The sequence below is a fragment of the Caretta caretta genome, chromosome 10 (assembly GCF_965140235.1).
Source record: "Caretta caretta isolate rCarCar2 chromosome 10, rCarCar1.hap1, whole genome shotgun sequence".
Taxonomy (NCBI): domain Eukaryota; kingdom Metazoa; phylum Chordata; order Testudines; family Cheloniidae; genus Caretta; species Caretta caretta.
Genome location: NC_134215.1, coordinates 46,199,480 through 46,219,653, shown reverse-complemented (window position 1 = coordinate 46,219,653; position 20,174 = coordinate 46,199,480). Strand labels below are relative to the sequence as shown.

The window sequence follows — 20,174 nt, the reverse complement described above, 5'->3', positions numbered from 1 at the left end:
TTATGCAAGTGGATCACCAGGGACTCTTTACCGACGTCAGTGTGGGCTGGTCAGGGAAGGTGCATGATGCTCACATCTTTAAGAACACAAGACTGTTCAGAAAGCTACAAGCAGGAACTTTCTTTCCTGACATGTGGATTACCATTGAGAATATTGAAATGCCAGTAATGATCCTGTGGAGCTCAGCCTACCCTTGGCTTATGAAGCTGTATAGTGGCCAGCTTGACGGCATCAAGGAAAGATTCTTCACCTACTGATCCTGTAGTTGAATGACAGTTAAATGTGCTTTTTGGGTGGGCTAAAAAGTATGGCATTGTTTACTCACAAGATTGGATCTCTGAGAAAAATATCTCCATAATTATAGCTGCCTGCTGTATCCTGCATAGGATCTGTGAGGCAAAGGGAGAAAAGTTGCTGGCGGGGTGGGACATGGAGGTGGACTGGCTATCTGCTGGGTTTGAACAGTCAGACACAAGGGGTATTAAATGAGCTCAACGTGGAGATATATGGCTGAGGAAGGCCTTGAGAAAGCACTATAATAGTGAGCCCCAGTAAAGTGTTTTGGTGAACTGTTCCTCCTTGCCCTGCAATTCTGAGACCTATTAGGAATAGAGGGTGTTAGAGAGCTTATTCCTTCACCCTCCCACTTCCCTGGTCCTTCTTGTATGAACAGAGCGAAACAGTACCCGAAGTCTGAAGGTACAAACAATTCAATGTTTATTGGGGTGAACTTCCAGCAAGCTTAAATCCAAGTTCCTTTTTCCTTATTTTCAAATCCCAACTTACTTCCTGTTTCAGAGTAGCAGCCGTGTTAGTCTGTATTCACAAAAAGAAAAGGAGTACTTGTGGCACCTTAGAGACTAACCAATTTATTTGAGCTCACGAAAGCTTATGCTCAAATAAATTGGTTAGTCTCTAAGGTGCCACAAGTACTCCTTTTCTTCTTTCAACTTACTTCCTGTTTGCCCCTAATTTATATAGTAATATTCTTAGCTATACCATAACCAATCATTCTACTGAAATTTACCTAACTAATCCTAACATATTGTAACATGATTAGCTAACCAATTATATCCTACCACCTTGTTAATTTACACCCAGCAAAATTAATACAGCAGACAGAAACAATCACAGAACCAGACAGAGACCATGCAAATAAACAATAGTAAAGGAGGAACTATTATGACAAAACATTACAGAAGTGAGGATTTCACAACTACATTTATAAAGACAAAAGAGTTTCCCACCTCTGTCTATTGATTGAGTGAGTTCTTACCAGACAGAAAACTATCAAAGTAAATTTCCTTTTACATCTTCTAGGCTCTTCCGATCTATTACCTCCATAGCAAGGGATCATCTTTTCAACAGCCCCAGATTGCCTTATTTCAATATGACGAGTCTGGAATGTGAGGATGTGATCATATGCTTCCCAGCTTATGGCTGCCTCTGCTGCTTAGCCAAAGGCCTTCGCCTAAGAACAGGGCCTCAGACTGTCACAGTGAGAGAAGGCCCTTAAACAGATTCTTTCTTTTATACCTCTATAACTAGCTAAATGATAAACATATACCTAAATTCTTAAAGTATAGGTCTTTACAGACAGGCTTGAATACCTATATCGTAACAGAGGGGTGTTTTGGTGTATGTCTATGAATATACAATGTCAGTGCACCTATTAATTTTCTGGTGCTTGCTGTACATTTAGAAATATTACACTATCTGTCACTAATCCTATGAGCTGTCACACTGTACAATAACAAGTGGGTGCTTTCAGTACCACTTGGCATTCTGCAGTGTATGTTGGAAATTAAAGATGAATTATTTTCCAAAAAATATGAATAACATAACCAGTGTGCCAAAAAATCTGTACAAGTTAAAAGCTAATACATTTAAAAACTTAATAAATGAATGTTCTTTCCTCTTGTTAAGTTCTGTTCCATTAATGTCCATTTTGGCTACTCATACAACAAATGTGGCTCTCACAGGTCAGTGTATATGAAGCTGTAGTTGTCCTTACTTTATCCTGGTGTGGAATGGTAGGAGTAGCAGCGTGGATTTGATTTAAATCACTATTCAGGAAGACTCAATTTAATCATGGATTATTACATAAAAGTGCGTTTTTGTTGGTTGTTATAACCTTAATACATATTCTTCACAACTTGGAGATAGATGTAGGTTTCATTTTTAGAAGGTACACACTATACATTTTTAGTGATTTATTTTGAAAACTTTTCAGATTAGTTTTACAACTATATCAGAAAATGGATGGTGGTTTGGTTACTTCATTTACCAAAGGTAATTGAAGCAGATATTTATGAAGTCATTGGGAGGTGAACTATCTCCAATTCAACAGCTTACCCATTAATATTTGGAGGATTTTCTTGCCATGCTGTATTAGGAGGAGAACATCACTAGACAGACATTTAAATAGTTTTATTTAACTAAAACATCAATGTTATATATTCTGGATTTTTTTCTTCAACAGCAAACAAATAATATTTTAACAAAACAAGCATATGATTTTTTGACTTGAGTTAAACATTCAAGTTTTTTAAAATCAGGTTTGTTTTTCTTAAAATTGTTTGTAGCTAAAATAGTTAAATGAAATATTTTTTAAAAAAAATTAAATTGACTATGTCAGCCAGGTCAACATGAGGAACTTAAAATATTGGCTTCTGCAGCTAAGTCTGTCGTCTTCACCTTCGTTTTCCTGTTTGTTCATAATCTGGAAAAGAAAACAAGCTTTCCTGCTTTTTCGGGTCCCAAACGATTTCTCAATTTGGAATGAATTCTTCCAAAGGAAGAAAATATTCTTTCTACGCCAGCAGAAGAAGCTACTGCTGTTAAAAGTGAGATTATCACTTCAACAGTCTCTGAATCCAAGTGCTTAAGTGACATCCACCAGTTCACTGGTGTGACTTCCTTTAAAACATCATCAGCAAACTTCCTTGAATGGTTCACCCTTAGCTCTGAAGTTTATTATAGTTGGCATTACGGAGGGATGATTGCCAGATGTCAGTGTCATAGCCAACTCCTGTTCTTCAGTAGTTAAGGTTTGACCCTGGTACTGAGTATTGAGAATATTTGCAAGAGAATGAGCTGGAGACAGTGCTTGTCCCATTTGTTTTTTTAATGCTTGTAATTTAACTCTGTCATTGCATATTTCTCTTCTTAAGATCTCTCTCAGTTCCTTCTAAATTTCAACAGCATCAGCAATAAAACAGCTGTTTCCCTGCATTTTGTTCAAGGCTACAGAAATAGGCTTCAGGATACTCAGCATGTGTTCAACATTTCTCTTAAGCCCAACGTTGAGCACTTTGGCTGTGACAGGGCCATCTATTTTTTTCATGGTTTTGTTCACAAACTGTCGTCAGATTAAGCCAGTTCTTGATATAGTGCTCAAAACAGTCCACTCCTGAGTTCCATCACGCATCTTGTGGGAGATTTAGATTGGTTCCTCTCACTTTTTTCAGAGCAGCTGCTGCAAAGTGGTTGTTACGGAAGTATTTTGCAATTTCAACAACATTAGCCTTTATTTCTGGAACACTGAAGTCTTTGGCTAGGAGGTGCATCAAATGAGCACCGGAACTGTATGTTGTTAACTTGGGACACTCTTCACTCTCTTCTAACTAATTTCTTCTCATCTTGGATACATTTGCAGCATTGTCTGTGACCAAGCTGCGTAATAGAAATTTGAATTTTTTTTCAGTTTGTTATAGCTTTTACTGCTACTTCTTGTAAATATTCTGCTGTGTGTGGATTTCCTGATGTATCAATTGTATCTGTAAGGAAGACATTCCCTTCTTCTGTTGTCACACAAGCACATACAACAGGATCATTGTGGACATTGCTCCACCCATCAAGACTCAGGTTAACAATTTTACCCTCTAGACCTTTTGCACACTGCTCAATTTCTCTTTCATACACTTTATCCAGCAATTTGCCTGTGACATTTGCTCTGTTGGGTGGACTGTATCCTGGTCTTAATGACTGAACCATGTTAATGAAGTGTGGGTTCTCAATCATACGGAAAGGAGAGTTCGTTGCATAAAGAAACGGGGCAATTTTTTCAACAATTATCTCTTTTTGTAATGTGCCGGTTCTTATCACCAACTTATCTGTGGTTGTTTCTGGATGACGGAGATTTTTTTTCCTTTTTACTACAGGTGATATATTGTGGCTATGTGACATACATGATGTGACTGAAACACTATCATTGGCAGATAACTCTGCAACTATAGAAAATGATGGTGATCTTGAAGGTGGATAGTCTTCAGAATCCTGTATGTTGAGGATAGAGTCTCCTAAGTCAATGCAGTTATTTAATTATTATTACCATACTGCTCATTTAGTACTGCTCATTGCATTCCCTGACGCTCAGTACCTGTACTACTTTAAAGGTGAAATTGTACAACTGCATCTAAAATGATAGTACCATAGAGTAACACCTATATTTTTTGCTGAAACAGAATTCAAGAATAGTCCAGAAGGAAGACAGGCAGTCCTTAAGAAAGAAGGATGAAATAAAAACCAACGTGAAGATCCTACATGTTCCTTTCATCATCTTCAATGCAGCTTCCTCCTGAGAAGGAACACTTCTCATGATGATGTTTCATTTGGGCAACCAGGCCTTGCATTTCTTTGTTGCACTGGTTGCATTTTTCACGCATGCCTGTCTTACCCACAGGTTGAGGAACTTCATTAAAATATTCCCAAACTGGGTCTCTTTTATGGCCTGCTGCCGTTATAGGTTTTCCCTTCTAGTGAGAGAATGGTATGGTAGATCTCAAATCAATGAAGGCTACTCTCAGAAAGATCTCAAGACTTCTGCTCAAACAGTTTTACTTTTGTTTCTCCTGCCTGTCTCTCCCTTCTCACAGTTATCTCCAGACTTCTTCTCGTTGTCCAGATCTATTTTGCTCCCAACAATCTTCTATTCATTGAACTTTTTGAAACTTTGCACTTTTAGAGAGAGGTAAGGGATTGACTCTGTACAGATTTGCAGAGGGACAATAGGGTTGAGATCTGTTGTTTCTCACCTCTATATATTTAATTATTTTAAAACATTTTTGCAGTTAACAAGCATGTTATCTCTGGAGACACACATCCACAGTTTGAGAACTGCAAAACTAATCATCTCTGATGAGCACTGAGACTGAGCACTGAGCCCCATCGGGTAGATAGAAAGATTAACCTAAATCTGTACAGAAGCCTCTGGAACCCCATATGATTGGGTCCCTAAACTATGAACTGTTGGAACTCATTTACAAAACTTTTCTTAAACTTTACATGAATATATAGTCTCCTGCTATGGAATTAGAATTTATAATCCCTATTCCATGATGAGATAGGTTTTTCCCTCAAAGCATTTTATCAAAAAAATCCAATTTAAATTTTAAAAATCCAATTACAAAAAATCATTGATTTTTATCCACCCTGAGGGGTAATGTGGTGCCATGTGGAACATTGAGTGTATGTGTAAGGAGGTGCTAAACTGGAGTTCTCCATGGATAGCAAAGGGAGGGAAGCCTTTGATTGTTGAACCTGTAGGTTCCGCAAGAGTCTGCAGCATCTGTTTGCTTCTAGAGAAGACCCATTATGTATGGGTGCAACTCCCTTTCCTTTTCCTGCTTTGACTCGTGGGCCTTTCTCCTGGTCCTGTCTGCTCTTTCTTTCCCACACAGTCTGCAGTATTCACCCTCCAAGCCCTTCTGCTCATGGTCTGATGCAGCACTTGCTTGCATGGTCTTGCTGAACATATTATCTTCAGTCCTCTTCTTTCTTCTCCTTATCTGTCATGGTTGCAATGGCAACAGCTAGAGATAAAACACAGAGGTACCATTGTCAGTGTAGTCGCAATGGAAAGCAAAAGTTAAGGTTCAAAACTCCCTTCCATTGCTCCCCTAAAGTTTGAAATAAAATGTGCTTATTGACCATTCTGCTTGGGAGTGTTTGTGCATAGCACCAGCCATAGTGAGTATGGCCCACCAGGGGTGAAGAAAATGGCTCATTCTGGTCACAGTTGTTAACTCCACTGCTCAGGGGTCACGGAGACCAGAAGCTGCCCCTCGCCACTTAAAAATCCAGCAATTTTTTTGCAATACCTTTTCCTGATTGTCCAGCTTGGTGTGCACACCTAGCATCTCTCTCTTGTTGTGTGCAACTGCCCAGCCAACCATTCCGGCTATGCATCCCAGATACGCTCTAACCTGGAGTAGACAGGAAATACCAAATCTCCTGGGACTGTGGGGAGAAGAGGCTGTGCAGGCATAGCTATGGTCCAGCTATAGAAATGTGGACATCTATGAGCAGATTGCATGGGGGATTCAGGAGAAGGGGTACGACAGGGATCAGCAGCAGTGCCATCTGAAGGCCAAGGAACTGTGGTTGGCACACCAGAAGGCCATGGAGGCCAACAATCAATCCAATGTTAAGCCATGGACCTGCTGCTTTTACCAAGAACTACATGAAATACTTGGCAGAAACCCCACCACCACCTAGGCCATGGTGGATACCTCGGCAGGGTCTGAGATACAGATAGGTATCTGCTTTTCATTCCTCTGAAGAGTTATACAGAGCAGTTTGTTTCTGTACACAGCGACATCCCTAGAATCCTCTTGATAGATGCCAGTGAAATTTTCATGGAGGTCCTCTGCAATCCTCCTCTTCAGGTTTCTAGGGATGGCAGCCTTATTTCTTCCTTTGCAGTTGGATACTTTCCCACACCTCTGCATGAATATGAGATAATAAAAGGAGTTGATGAATGGATTGAAACAGAACAAGGCAGGTATGGCTAGAGAGATGAACAAAGAAGATGGTCATAGGCCCGTTGTACACTAGAAACTTTGCTGGTATTGCAGTGTTGGTTGGGGTGGGTTTTTTTGTGAGGCGTGAGAGTGGTGATAGTTGTATACCAGCAAGAGCCAGACTGCAAATGCAGTGATTCTGGCGTAAAAGTGCCTTTGCCAGTATAGCTTATCATGTTGCCAAACCGTATAAGCACTCTGTAGCTGGTATAAGCTCTGTGTACACGCGGAAGTTTTGCTGATATAGCTTTACTGCCAAGCTTCTTCTGATGTAGACCTGGCCTTAGTAGCTGTTGGAGGAGAATGATGTGGATGTCAGAGTTGCCAGAAAGGATTACAGTAATCAAGATGGCGTGATTATTGCAATTTTCTATACTTAGCAGTAAAATTCAATACCCTGAGGAGGCTAAATTGGTCTAGAATATAATGATTGTCTCTTCGGTAATGCAGATTACCAAGAACACATCATCCTAATTCATAGCTTCCCACTCTGGTTCTCCGTTGGACACAGTTCAGTTCATTTTCACTGTACTGACTTTTAAAGCCCGGCTTGGTGTTGGTGATCTCTCAGGTAGTTAGAGCTGCCTTTTTCTGTGGTGATGAACCTGATGGCTTCACATAATTGGAAAAATGGAACTGTTTCCAAATTGGAAAAGACTCCGATCTTCAGGAGAAAGAGCTCTTACAGGAGCCAGGTGAAGGCTGTGGAGCTTGTTTACAGACTAAAAAAGAATTAACTCTGCCCTCTCCAAGTTCAGAACTAAATGCAATACCCCTCACTTCAATTTGGCTTTCTTGTGGTAACAATCATAATGCAGCAGCATACTTGCATCTCATATAGCCTATTTTTTCTAAAAAAGGCAATAACTGGTAGGTGTGGAAGAGACTTGTGTTAACTTCTTTGTGGAAGATACTCTAATACAGGGGTGGGCAAAATTTTTGGCCTGAGGGCCACATCGGGGTTGCAAAATGGTATGGAGGGCCTATCCCACTTCCTGCCCCCTGAGTGCCCCCCCTCAGAACCCTCAAGCCATCCAATCCTCCCTTCCTCCACCGCCCCCCCCCGCTCCCTATCCCCTGACTGCCCCAACCCCTATCCACACACCCCCCATGTCCCCTGACCGCCCCCTCCTGGGACCCCTGTCCCCCCAGAACCCCACCCCCTATCCAACCCTCCCTGTTTCCTGACTGCCACCTCCGCCCCATCCAACTGCCCTCTGTCTGCCCCCCCCCGGGAGCTCCTACCCCATATCCAATCCCTCCTCCCCCTTACCATACCACTGAGAGCAGCAGGACAGGCTTATTGGAAAGCCTGGGAGGTGGGCAGGTGCAAGCCATGCTTCCCACGCAGCAGCGTGGCTGCAGGGGAAAGGCAATAGCGGGGGAGAGGCTGGGGACTAGCCTCCATGGCTGGGAGCTCTGGCTGGGCAGGACGGTCCCGCGGGCCGTAGTTTGCCCACCTCTGCTGTAACACTACAATGATGGGTAAACTTGGAAAAACCCATCCAGATAAATCATGAGGGCCTAAATGAGTCTCATCTGTGTGGACCAAAAATAAAAAGCAGGACCTTAACAGTTCTGGAAGCAGCAGCAGCAGGATTTGGATACAGCTTGGATTATTAGAGAAAATGAGAGAGGAGTCTGAGAACTCCCATCTTATAGGCTGACTAAAAGTGGGGAGTTGGAGAGGTTTGTGGAGAAATGATCAAGCATTTTTATGCCATGTTGAGGTTGATGGAAAAATATATGCGAAAGCCTGTGTCCGAAGTTGTCCAAAGTATGTCAAAGATAACAAATCCAGTTTGGCCTGTTATATAAAATAAACAATAGGCAGACTGCTACCAAATGGATGTGTATTGAGCTAAGAAAACTGACTAGAGGTCTTCAAGTTTCTGCTGTGGACACAGGTTGGAATAACAGTGAGCTGAGAGATTCCAGAAATAGAAAGAAGTGGACATAACTCAATTTGTCTTTTGATTGGGTCATCTTAATGGGGTGAGGTTGCTACCCCTTTTTGGATGTTTCTGGGAGTCACTTGGCTATTTGCATAGGCTTGTGGATTGAATAGTTTTGAAGAAGGAACCTATTTGCAGGAAAGGGAACAAGCTTCACAGCACGATTGCCACTACCTATTGGGAACCAGGAATCAACCCATACCACTACTGGGCCTCTGGCTGGGTTTGGGGTATTGGGTGTGGGCGCTTATAAAGGTGCAGAAATAGTGCTGTTTAGTGAGGAATATATCCAAACTGAAAGAGAGCTTGTATGGTCTTGGGAGTTTCCTCAGAGGCACTCAGGGATCAGGAGCAGAGGAACTGGAAGTTTAGAATGAGCTAGGTTTGGGAGGTCTTAAGATGAACTCTGCAATTGGACAGAAGAATAAAAAAACAGGAGGGTGGAGGAAAGTGTGGAATGGAAGGATTCAGAACAGTCAGCAGAAGAAAGTGTGGGTAGGAACCTACTGAGTGGCATAGAGTAAATGGATTGACGGTCACAAAGGGGCAGATTTGAGGCATAGCTAAAGAGGATGGAGGTGGTGAGCAGAGAGGGAATGTGGAAATGGAGAGGTTAGAGAAGCAGAGTTTGGTGAATATGGTCAAATGAGTGGTTATTTTAGCAAACAGAATTGTTGACCCAGGTTTCAGGGTGGTGGGAAGCTAAAGGGTCAGAAGGGACATCATGGAATCCAGTAAGGGTGGAGGATTGTGAGGAGAGGAAGAAGAGGATTTAGCAGGAAATTCAGAATTAAGGTTGTTGAAGCAGTAGAAATGCCTGTAGCTGGGACTGTCACCTGATGTGCTGAGACTACCTCTGAGCCTGTTTTCTGTGCCAGTTTGGGCCTCCAGAACCCTGCCTTGTTGAGCCAGATACGCAAGCCTGCTGCAACATAGACCCAGGGTCTGAACCATACCCCCAAAGCTGCAGACTTAACTGAAAACAGCTTAAGAAGTGCTCCAGTGCTCAGACACTCAGCTCCCAATGGGATCCAAATCCCAAATAAATTCATTTTAGTCTGTATAAAGTTTATACAGGGTGAACTCGTAAATTGTCTGCCCTCTATAACACTATTAGAGAGAGATGCACAGCTGTTTGGTCCCCCAGGTATTAATCACTTACTCTGGGTTAATTCATAAACAAAAGTGATTTTATTAAATATAAAAAGTGGGATTTAAGTGGTTTCAAGTAATAACGGACAGAAGAAAGTAAGTTACCAAGCAAAATAAAACAAAATATGCAAGGCTAACTTAATACACTAAGGATCTAGTTACAAATACTAACTTCTCACCCTAGATGTTCTCTTGTGTACAATCCTTTTCAGACCAACGTTGTAGTTTATGGTCTGGGTCCAGCAATCACTCACACCCCTGTAGTTACAGTCCTTTGTTCCAGTTTCTTTCAGGCATCTTTTTGGGGTGGAGAGGCCATCTCTTGAGCCAGCTGAAGACAAAATGGAGAGGCTTCCCGGTCCTTTTATATTCTCTCTCTTGTGGGCAGAAATCCCTTTGTTGTTCTGTGCAAAATCACAGCAACAAGATGGAGTTTGTAGCCACCTGGGCAGGTTACATGTCCATGAATGATTCAGCTCTTTGCAGGCCGATGCCATTGTTTACATGTTAGTTTGAACGTTCCCAGGAAAGCTCAGATGTGGATTGGCATCTCCAAAAGTGCATTGTTAGTTAAGTACTCCGTTACTTGAATAGACCCGTCACAATATATTGGCCAAACCTCCCTTATGTGTTTCCTTCAGCAAACACTTCAAATACAAGCATAGAGCCAACACTCATAACTTCAGATATAAAAATTATATATGCATACAAATAGGATGAATATATTCAGTAGATCATAACCTTTGAAAAGTTATGTTACATGACATATCTAGCACAAACCATATTCCAGTTATGTCATATTTATACTCATAAGCATATTTCCATAAACATAGAGTGTAACGTCACACTGCCCTTTATAGTTAGCATATACCTTCATCTTCTGCTGTCACTTTGGTACAGTTTGTACAAGTGTTCTATACATACAGCTACTGGTTATCAGTGGACAGGTGCCAGGGTCAATGTTAATTTTAACAGTACCTTCTAAAGGTCCTGCAGTACTAAAAAGAGGTTCTGTTTATAAAAAAAAGCATTGCAATTACTTAATCGCATATCATCATCATTAAATAATTTTGAAACTTCAGTTGTGTATCAACGAAGACCATGCCCCACATGCTTATAGACACTGAGGGCTTTGTGTGGCCTACAGCAAGCTGATGGTGATGGGTGAGTAGGAAAGAACCTGGTCTGACTGTTCCAAAGCTCTTTGCAGAGCTGACAGTTAGTAAAACTATCTTCTTTCTTCTGATACTGAGTCATTTTGACAATTGTTTTATTGAAACAGGAAGCCCAATGATGCCATTTTTACACAGCCACTTTTCAGAGTGGAACTATACTTTAGCCTTCGATTTCCTGACTTGCAAACACCCTTACAACCACAGGGCCACATCTGATAAGGTTTTACAGGTAATATTTATTTTTGACCTTAACTCTAGCTCAGTGAGGTTTTTGTTTCTCTGGGAAACTAATAAGTAAAGGAGGATAAAATTCATGATTCTAAAAGGACTGCGCTACTCATCTGCTTTTTGTAATCTGTCTTTAGAAAGAAAAATAAAGCATTATGGACAATTAAGTACTGGTTTGTTTAAAAAATCTTATTGATAAAGAGCAGGTAGGGGAATATGTAGGAAACTTGACCATATATAAGCTAGCAGCTCTGTCATGTGCATCAGAAATTACTGACAAATGAATATCTTAAACTGCTGCCAGATCTTTGTCATGACTTTTCAAACTGGGTGTATATTGGAGAAATGAAAAGGGCATTTGGGAATTAATTTCAATCTCTTGGTCTTTATTTTTTTTAAAAGGTCTTGGAAAGAAAAAAAACCATGGAGGCTCTAGGGTGAAATTCACTTCTGTGCAGAGGGGCAGCATAATGCTTATGTTCCACTTTATCCCTTCTGCATTGTATGCATGTGACCGACATAGAGCTGGAGCAGTAGTTGGAACACTGACTAAATAGGCCCTCTTGGCCTAGGCTAGGAGGCTGAGTTCTCGTCTTACCTGTGTCACTGATGATGATAAATCTGTGCCCTTCTGTGTAGAGAGGAAGGTTTCATAGCCTGACCTCAGGAGGCAGTCAAGTATTGTGTCCCCCAACATGTTACGGATGAGGTAACTGAGGATCTGAGACACGTTGTTGTTGTTCGTTTTTTTAATCATTTCTGGCAGAGTAAGAAATACAACCCAGGTCTGTAATGTAGCAGACCTAACTGAATGACACTTATCTATACTGCCTCACAGAAGGAATGACAAATGTGAGCTTGCCTGTGCATCTTTAAAATGGGGCTACCCACCTTCACAAAGCCTTTTGAAAACATTAATGTATACTTTAAATGCAGATATCATCAAGCAAATAGCAACTTCGAAATCCTTTCAGGCCTTGCTCTAACCTCTAGACCATACTCTCTTCTAAGAGCTAGGAGCAGAATCAAGGAATCCTGTTACCACTGTTCTCCTGCTGTCATGGGAAACAGTTGTACAAACTGTTTGGAGAGAGTGTGTTGCATGCCTTCTAGTGGCTGGTCCTCAACGATTGTGAAGAAAACCTTGACAATGGTCACCACCCTGATCCTACTGTGACTCATCACTTCCCCGATCCCCACTCATTCCTTGCTCTGTGAGATGAATAGCTGTTGGTGAGGCAGAGGAGGTGAGTGAAGGGGTAGTAGTGGGTAGAAGAGGAATGTGTCCAAAAGGTTGGATGTGGGGAAATGGGACTGGAGGGGGAAGTCCAGTGCTTCAACACTGCATTGGTTACACTCCATCCACTTGTTAAATGTATTAAACAATGAAAATGAAAAAAAAATTTATCTACATGGTAATGAATGTTAAAGTGTTAATCTGAAAAAGTAGGGTGTGCTAAAAATTGTAATCAGATATGCACACAAGGAGAACTTCTGGAGTATTTTAAAAGGTCAGTCTCTATTCCTGTATTGAAGGTTAGTAATGCCAGAGACTGTGAACAACATTGAACTGTAGATCTGATAAGACACCCATGTAAAGTTTTGTTGAAAAGTGTTGTCGGTTTGGTTTCCTCACTGAAGTAGAAACCAGAGTGGCAATCTTTGCCCTGAGGATCTTATGCAGGCATGTGATAAAAGTGCAAAGGGAAATTTTATATATGGTTTGTAGATTGCGAGACAGCATTTGATAAAATCCAACACAGGATACCACCCATTCGTGAGAGTAAAGGAAAGGATTACTTGTGGCACCTTAGAGACTAACAAATTTGTTTGAGCATAAGCTTTCGTGAGCTACAGCTCACTTCATCGGATGCATTCAGTGGAAAATACAGTGGGGAGATTTATATACATAGAGAACATGAAACAATGGGTGTTACCACATGATCCATTGTCTACAGCCAAGCTCTACGATACAACCGCATTTGCTCCAAGATCTCTATCAAGCATTCTTACAACTACATTACCCACCTGCTGAAGTGAAGAAACAGATTGACAGAGCCAGAAGAATACCCAGAAGTCACCTACTACAGGACCGGCCCAACAAAGAAAATAACAGAATGCCACTAGCTATCACCTTCAGCCCCCAACTGAAACCTCTCCAACACATCATCAAGGATCTACAACCTATCCTGAAGGACAACCCATCACTCTCACAGATCTTGGGAGACAGGCCAGTCCTTGCTTACAGACAGCCCCCCAACCTGAAGCAAATACTCACCAGCAACCTCACACCACACAACAGAACCACTAACCCAGGAACCTATCCTTGCAACAAAGCCCGTTGCCAACTGTGCCCACATATCTATTCAGGGGACACCATCATAGGGCCTAATCACATCAGCCACACTATCAGAGGCTCGTTCACCTGCACATCTACCAATGTGATATATGCCATCATGTGCCAGCAATGGCCCTCTGCCATGTACATTGGTCAAACTGGACAGTCTCTACGTAAACGAATAAATGGACACAAATCAGACGTCAAGAATTATAACATCCAAAAACCAGTTGGAGAACACTTCAGTCTCTTTGGTCACTCGATTACAGACCTAAAGGTTGCAATTCTTCCACAAAAAAACTTCAAAAACAGACTCCCGACGAGAGACTGCTGAATTGGAATTAATTTGCAAACTGGATACAATTAACTTAGGCTTGAATAGAGACTTGGAGTGGATGGGTCATTACACAAAGTAAAACTATTTCCCCTTGTTTATTCCCCCTCACTTGTTTGTTCCTCCTCACTGTTCCTCAGACGTTCTTGTCAACTGTTGGAAATAGCCCACCTTGATTATCACTACAAAAAGCCCTCCCTCCACCGCTCTTCTGCTGTTAATAGCTCACCTTAAGTGATCACTCTCGTTACAGTGTGTATGGTAACACCCATTTTTTCATGTTCTGTGTGTATATAAATCTCCTCGCTGTATTTTCCACTGAATGCATCCGATGAAGTGAGCTGTAGCTCATGAAATCTTATGCTCAAATAAATTTGTTAGTCTCTAAGGTACCCCAAGTCCTCCTTTTCTTTTTGCGAATACAGACTAACACAGCTGCTACTCTGATTCTTGAGAATGTAACTGATCTCAAGATAAAAATCCTGTATTTGGGGACAGAAAGCAGCAATGTGAATGAATGAAATCATCTGACTACTGCAGCATCAAGGTTGCACTCTGTCTCCAACTGTTTAATATATAGGTAGGAAGGTATAATGAGGTCCAGAAGACACCTATCTGGACATACAAGTCTACAAATCAACAACAGATACATGAATAATCTGAAGATCTTCCCTAGTTGAAGCAATGCAAAACAGAACATGCTTATTGCCATGAACAGTATCAGCAGGAAATATGGAGTGAGGAAGTATAATGATAATGATAATAAGTAAACATAGTGATGCACAAATTAGGTAACACCTATACCTTGGCCATTGAATGGTGGAACAAGCGAATAGATATCCCTGTTTAGGGAGTCTAACAACATCAGATGAAAGATATGACACAGTAATCAAGCTTCTAAAAATGTATTCAGTAATTTTCAAAGGCTCCTGCATTGTTGAAAGTCAAAACTGAATATTTGCACTTAATTGCTGAAGGGCTACATATGGTCAACTCTCCTGTATGGATGTGAGAGCTGGACACTTAAAAAGGACACAGATCAAACTCAGAACATTTGAATTCTGGTTTTCTAGAAGAATGTTTCATTAATTGTATAATGAACCCTATGAACAAAGAGGTGATGAGAAAGATTAAATTAATCTGTGACTTGAGATCCTACGTAAAGGAACATCTTTTTGTGGACACATAGCTTGCTGATCCCTGAGTGACTCACTTCCAACACTCTGGCTCTCATGCAAAATCGCAGGTGGAGGAAAAAGACAATTATATCAGAAATATCACCAGATGGACTGCCCATTCAAAAGAGGGTGGAAGGTAGATGAGGCAATACCTGTTATTGGACCAATTTCTGTTGGTGGGAGGGAGAAGCTTGTGTCGGTCTTGTCCTGAGACCAACACAGCTATAACAACACTGTAAAGAAGAAAACTGGACAAGCAACGAGGAAGGGGCAGTGGCTTGAGAACACACCTGTCTGCAGCTTAAACCAGAAAATGGAGATTTGTTGAGGGGTCTTGGGAGTGGAGGAAACTGAGGAGTTGCTGAAACAAGATGTGCTGTGTTTAAAACTTTTTTCCTGGGGGGAGAGTTTTACTGATACTCAGTGTTTTTCAACTCTGGGCTTGCCTACATTACCTGCAGGATCAACGGGCAGCGATCAATCCAGTGGGGTCAACTTATCACGTCTAGTCATGATAAATCGACTGCCGACCACTCTCCCGTCGACTCCGGTACTCCACCGGAGCAAGAGGCGCAGGCAGAGTCGACCGGAGAGTGTCAGCTGTCGACTCACCACAGTGAAGACGCTGTGGTGAGTAGATCTAAGTTACGTCTATTTCAGTGACGTGTCTGGGCCCACCCATATCCCCCAGCATGTAGGTGAGACAACAGGTACTTGTGTATTACAAAAAAAATAGAAAATTTTACACAAAAAACAAATGAAACTAGGTTGCTGAACACAACATATGTGAGACACAGTCACAAAGGCCAGGAAGTGTCAAAATCTACCTAATACATATCTCTTCCCCCCACCCACAGGCACCTTACCACTATCCTAACAACTGGACTCCACAGATCACACCACAACTATCAAGCATTCAAACCTCCACTCTAGAATATTTTATCACATTTACTATCAGGCAGCTATGACTGTATTGGTTACAGTAAGTTCACATTCTCAAGGTGGTGTTTACAACCATGAGGAATATTGAAAGCTGCACCTGCAGAAGAGGCTACTGTTGTCAAAAGCTGGTTTAACACCTCAGCAAACTCTGGTTCCAGGTACTTAGACAGTGATTTCCAGTTCAGTGGATTTACTTTTTTTTAAAACTTTGGCAGCAAACAAGTACTGCTTAATTATTTTAAAATAAATTATTTTAATTAGAACTGTCGATTTAATCAGTTAACTCACGTGATTAAAAAAATTAATCTGGGTTTATCACATTGTTAAACAATAGAATATGAACTGAAATTTAAATATTTTGGATGTTTTTCTACATTTTCAAATATATCTATTTCAATTACAACATAGAATACAAAGTATACAGTGCTCACTTTATTTTTTATTACAAATTTTTGCACTGTAAAAATGATAAAAGATGATAAATTTTCAATTCTTCTCATACAAGTATTGTTGTGCAATCTCTTTATCATGAAAATGCAACTTACAAATGTAGGGGGTTTTGTTCCATAACTGCACTCAAAAACAGAACAATATAAAGCTTTAGAGCCTACAAGTCCATTCAGTCCGACTTCTTGTACAGCCAATTTCTAAGAGAAATAAGTTTTGTTTGCATTACGGGAGATAATGCTACCCACTTCTTAATTACAATATCACCTGAAAGTGAGAAAGCATGGCACTGTTATCTCTTGTGATGCCAGCTACTTATGTGCTAAAGATTCGTGTGTCTCTTCGTGCTTTGGCCATCGTTCCAATGGACATGCTTCCATGCTGATGACACTTGTTTAAAAAAAAAAAGTGTTTGAACTCCTTGGGGGAGAATTGTATGTCTCCTGTTCTGCTTTATCTGCATTCTGCCATATATTTCATGTTATGGCAGTCTCAGATGATGACCCAGCACATGTTGTTCGTTTTAAGAACGCTTTCACTGCAAATTTGACAAAATGCAAAGAAGATGCCAATGTGAAATTTCTAAAGATAGCTACAGCACTCGACCCAAGGTTTAAGAATCTGAAGTGCCTTCCAAAATCTGTGACAGATGAGGTGTGGAGAATGCTTTCAGAAGTCTTAAAAGAGCAACACTCTGATGCAGAAGCTACAGAACCCAAACCACCAAAAAGGAAAATCAACCTTCTGCTGGTGACATCTGACTCATGATGATGAAAATGAACATGTTGGTCTACACTGCTTTGGATGCTTATTAAGCAGAACCTGTCATCAGCATGGGCACACGTCCCCTGGAATGGTGGTTGAAGCATGAAGGGACATATGAATCTTTAGTGCATCTGGGATGTAAATATTTTGCGACACTAGCTACAACAGTGCCATACAAACACCTGTTCTCACTTTCAGGTGACAATTGTAAACAAGAAACAAGCAGCATTATCTTCTGCAAATGTAAACAAACTTGTTTGTCTGAGCAATTGGCTGAACAAGAGGTAGGACTGATTAGAGCCTACAATCCAAAGTTTTACATTGTTTTTTGAATGCAGTTTTTTTTGTACATAATTCTACATTTGTAAGTTCAGCTTTGATAGAGATTGCATTATAGTACTTGTATTAGGTGAATTGAAAAATACTATTTTTTTACAGTGCAAATATTTGTAACAAAATAAAGTGAGCACTGTACACTTTGTATTCTGTGTTGTAATTGAAATCAATATATATGAAAATGTAGAAAATGTCCAAAAATATTTAAATAATTTGTATTCTATTGTTTAACAGAGCGATTAATTTTTTTAAATTGCTTGACAGCCCTAATTTTAATAAATCATTGAAATGGTTCATCATAGGCCTTAACATATATTGTCATAATTTCATTTTAAATATTTTTATTTAAATATTTATTTTTAAAAATAAACTCTATAAATAAAAGATATCAACCTTGGTGAATGCCACTGGGCTAAAGGTTATGGGCCTGGGGGTGGCAATGACAGCATTACCACCTCTTTTTTTTTTTTTTCCTTTTTCCCCTTGGAAAAGTACTGACCTGGTTCAGGCACCTAACTCCAGGAGAGGAGACTCAGCTGTGAATCCCAAGTGGAGAAAGGTGCCTCCCTCTGGGCAAGACTAAGGCCTGGTGTACATTAAGAGTTTGTCGGATTTAGCAGCATTAAATCGAATTAACCATGCACCCGTCCACACAACAAAGCCATTTTTTTGACATAAAGGGCTCTTAAAACTGATTTCTGTACTCCACCCAACTAGGGGATTAGCGCTGAAATTGACATTGCCATTTCGAATTAGGGTTAGTGTGGACGCAATTCGAAGGTATTGGCCTCCGGGAGCTATCCCACAGTGCGCCATTGTGACCGCTCTGGACAGCACTCTGAACTCAGATGCACTGGCCAGGTGTACAGGATAAGGCCCGGGAACTTTTGAATCTCATTTCCTGTTTGGCCAGGCGAGCTCATCAGCACAGGTGACCATGCAGTTCCAGAATCAAAAAAGAGCTCCAGCATGGACCGAACGGGAGGTACTGGATCTGATCACTGTATGGGGAGAGGAATCTGTGCTATCAGAACTACATTCCAAAAGACGAAATGCCAGAACATTTCAAAAAATCTCAAAGGCCATGAGGGACAGAGGCTACAGCAGGGACGCAACACAGTGCCGCTTGAAACTTAAAGAGCTCAGACAAGCGTACTAGAAAACCAAAGAATCAAACGGATGCTCCAGGACAGAGCCCTAGATATGCCGCTTCTACGCTGAGCTGCATGCAATTTTAGGGGGGCCGCCACCACCACCCCTGTCTGTGGACTCCGATGATGGGGTACTCTCTGCCATGCCTGAGGATTTTGTGGACGGGGAAGATGAGGAGGAGGAAGAGGAGGAGAAGCTTGAGGAGAGCACACAGCACACCATTCTCCCTGACAGCCAGGATCTTTTTATCTTCCCTGACTGAAATATCCTCCCAACCCAACGAAGTCGGAGAGGGGACCTCTGGTGAGTGTACCTTTTTAAAATAGAATACATGTTATAAAAGCCAACGTTTTTTAATGATCAAGTAGTCCTGAGGACTTGGGATGCATTTGTGGCCAGTACAGCTACTGGAAAGTCTGTTAACATGTCTGGGGATGGAGCGGAAATCCTCCAGGGACATCTCCATGAAGTTCTCCTGGAGGTACTCTAAAAGCCTTTGCAGAAGGTTTCTGGGGAGAGCAGCCTTATTCCGTCCTCCATGGTAGGACACTTTACCACGCCATGCTAGTAGCAAATAATCTGGTATCATTGCATGACAAAGTCTGGCAGCGTATGGTCCCGGTGTTTGCTGGTATTCAAGCAACATCCGTTCTTTATCTCTCTGTGTTATCCTCAGGAGAGTGAAATCGTTCATGGTAACCTGGTTGAAATAGGGGAATTTAATTTAAGGGGACATTCAGAGGTGGCCGTTCCTACTGGGCTGTTTGCCTGTGGCTGAAAAGAAATCCTCCCCGCGGTTAGCCACGTCGTGGGGGGCGGGGGGAGGGGCATTGGTGCTGAGATGTTTGCGTTTGGCTAGCAGGGATCTTCCCTGATACCAGCCACGCGGTGGGGTGAGGGGTAAGGCAATTATCCCAGAGAATTGGATGGCCAGAGGGTGGGTGTGGGACAGGGGGTGGTTAGTTTGGTTTCTGCTGCTGCACATTAACAGGAAAACCGCAGCACTAAATGGCCAACTCAATGGGCTTTGCTGGGTATGGGAGAGAAAGGCGCTGCTGTTATGAAGATTGCAGAAGCCGAAATACTATGGCTTACCATGGCCGCCTGCAGGCCGAAATCTGTTGCGCGGCACTGCGTGTGTGATCTCTAACACCAAAGCCGCAGGCACTCAATATAAGATGCAAAATGCTACCTTGTTCCAAAATCACATGTGCTATGTAATGTGAATAGTGTTGTTCACTGTGAAAGAGTATAGCCATTGTTCTGTAAAATGTATCTTCACTCCCTTTTTTTTCCTCCAGCAGCTGGAAATGTTTCAGGCCTCCCTCCTCTGTCCCAAAGGCTATCTCAGATAAGGCAGCGAAAAAAA

The 20,174-nt window shown here is 41.5% G+C and overlaps 1 protein-coding gene across 5 annotated transcripts in view; it reads left to right on the top strand.

Moving 5' to 3' along the window:
- Positions 1 to 20,174, top strand: part of ZNF592 (zinc finger protein 592) — a 95,337-nt gene that overhangs the window by 15,073 nt on the left and 60,090 nt on the right. Inside the window, exons 1-3 of one of the 5 annotated variants that reach the window (XM_048866534.2) lie at positions 12,370 to 12,560; positions 16,021 to 16,263; positions 18,146 to 19,108. The exons of 2 other annotated variants lie outside the window; for them this stretch is intronic. The gene's annotated coding sequence lies outside the window, so the exon portion shown is untranslated. Of the gene's footprint in view, positions 1 to 12,369; positions 12,561 to 16,020; positions 16,264 to 18,140; positions 19,109 to 20,174 lie in introns of those variants that run through there. 2 more of the 5 variants (XM_075132947.1, XM_075132948.1) reach the window with 2 other exon arrangements.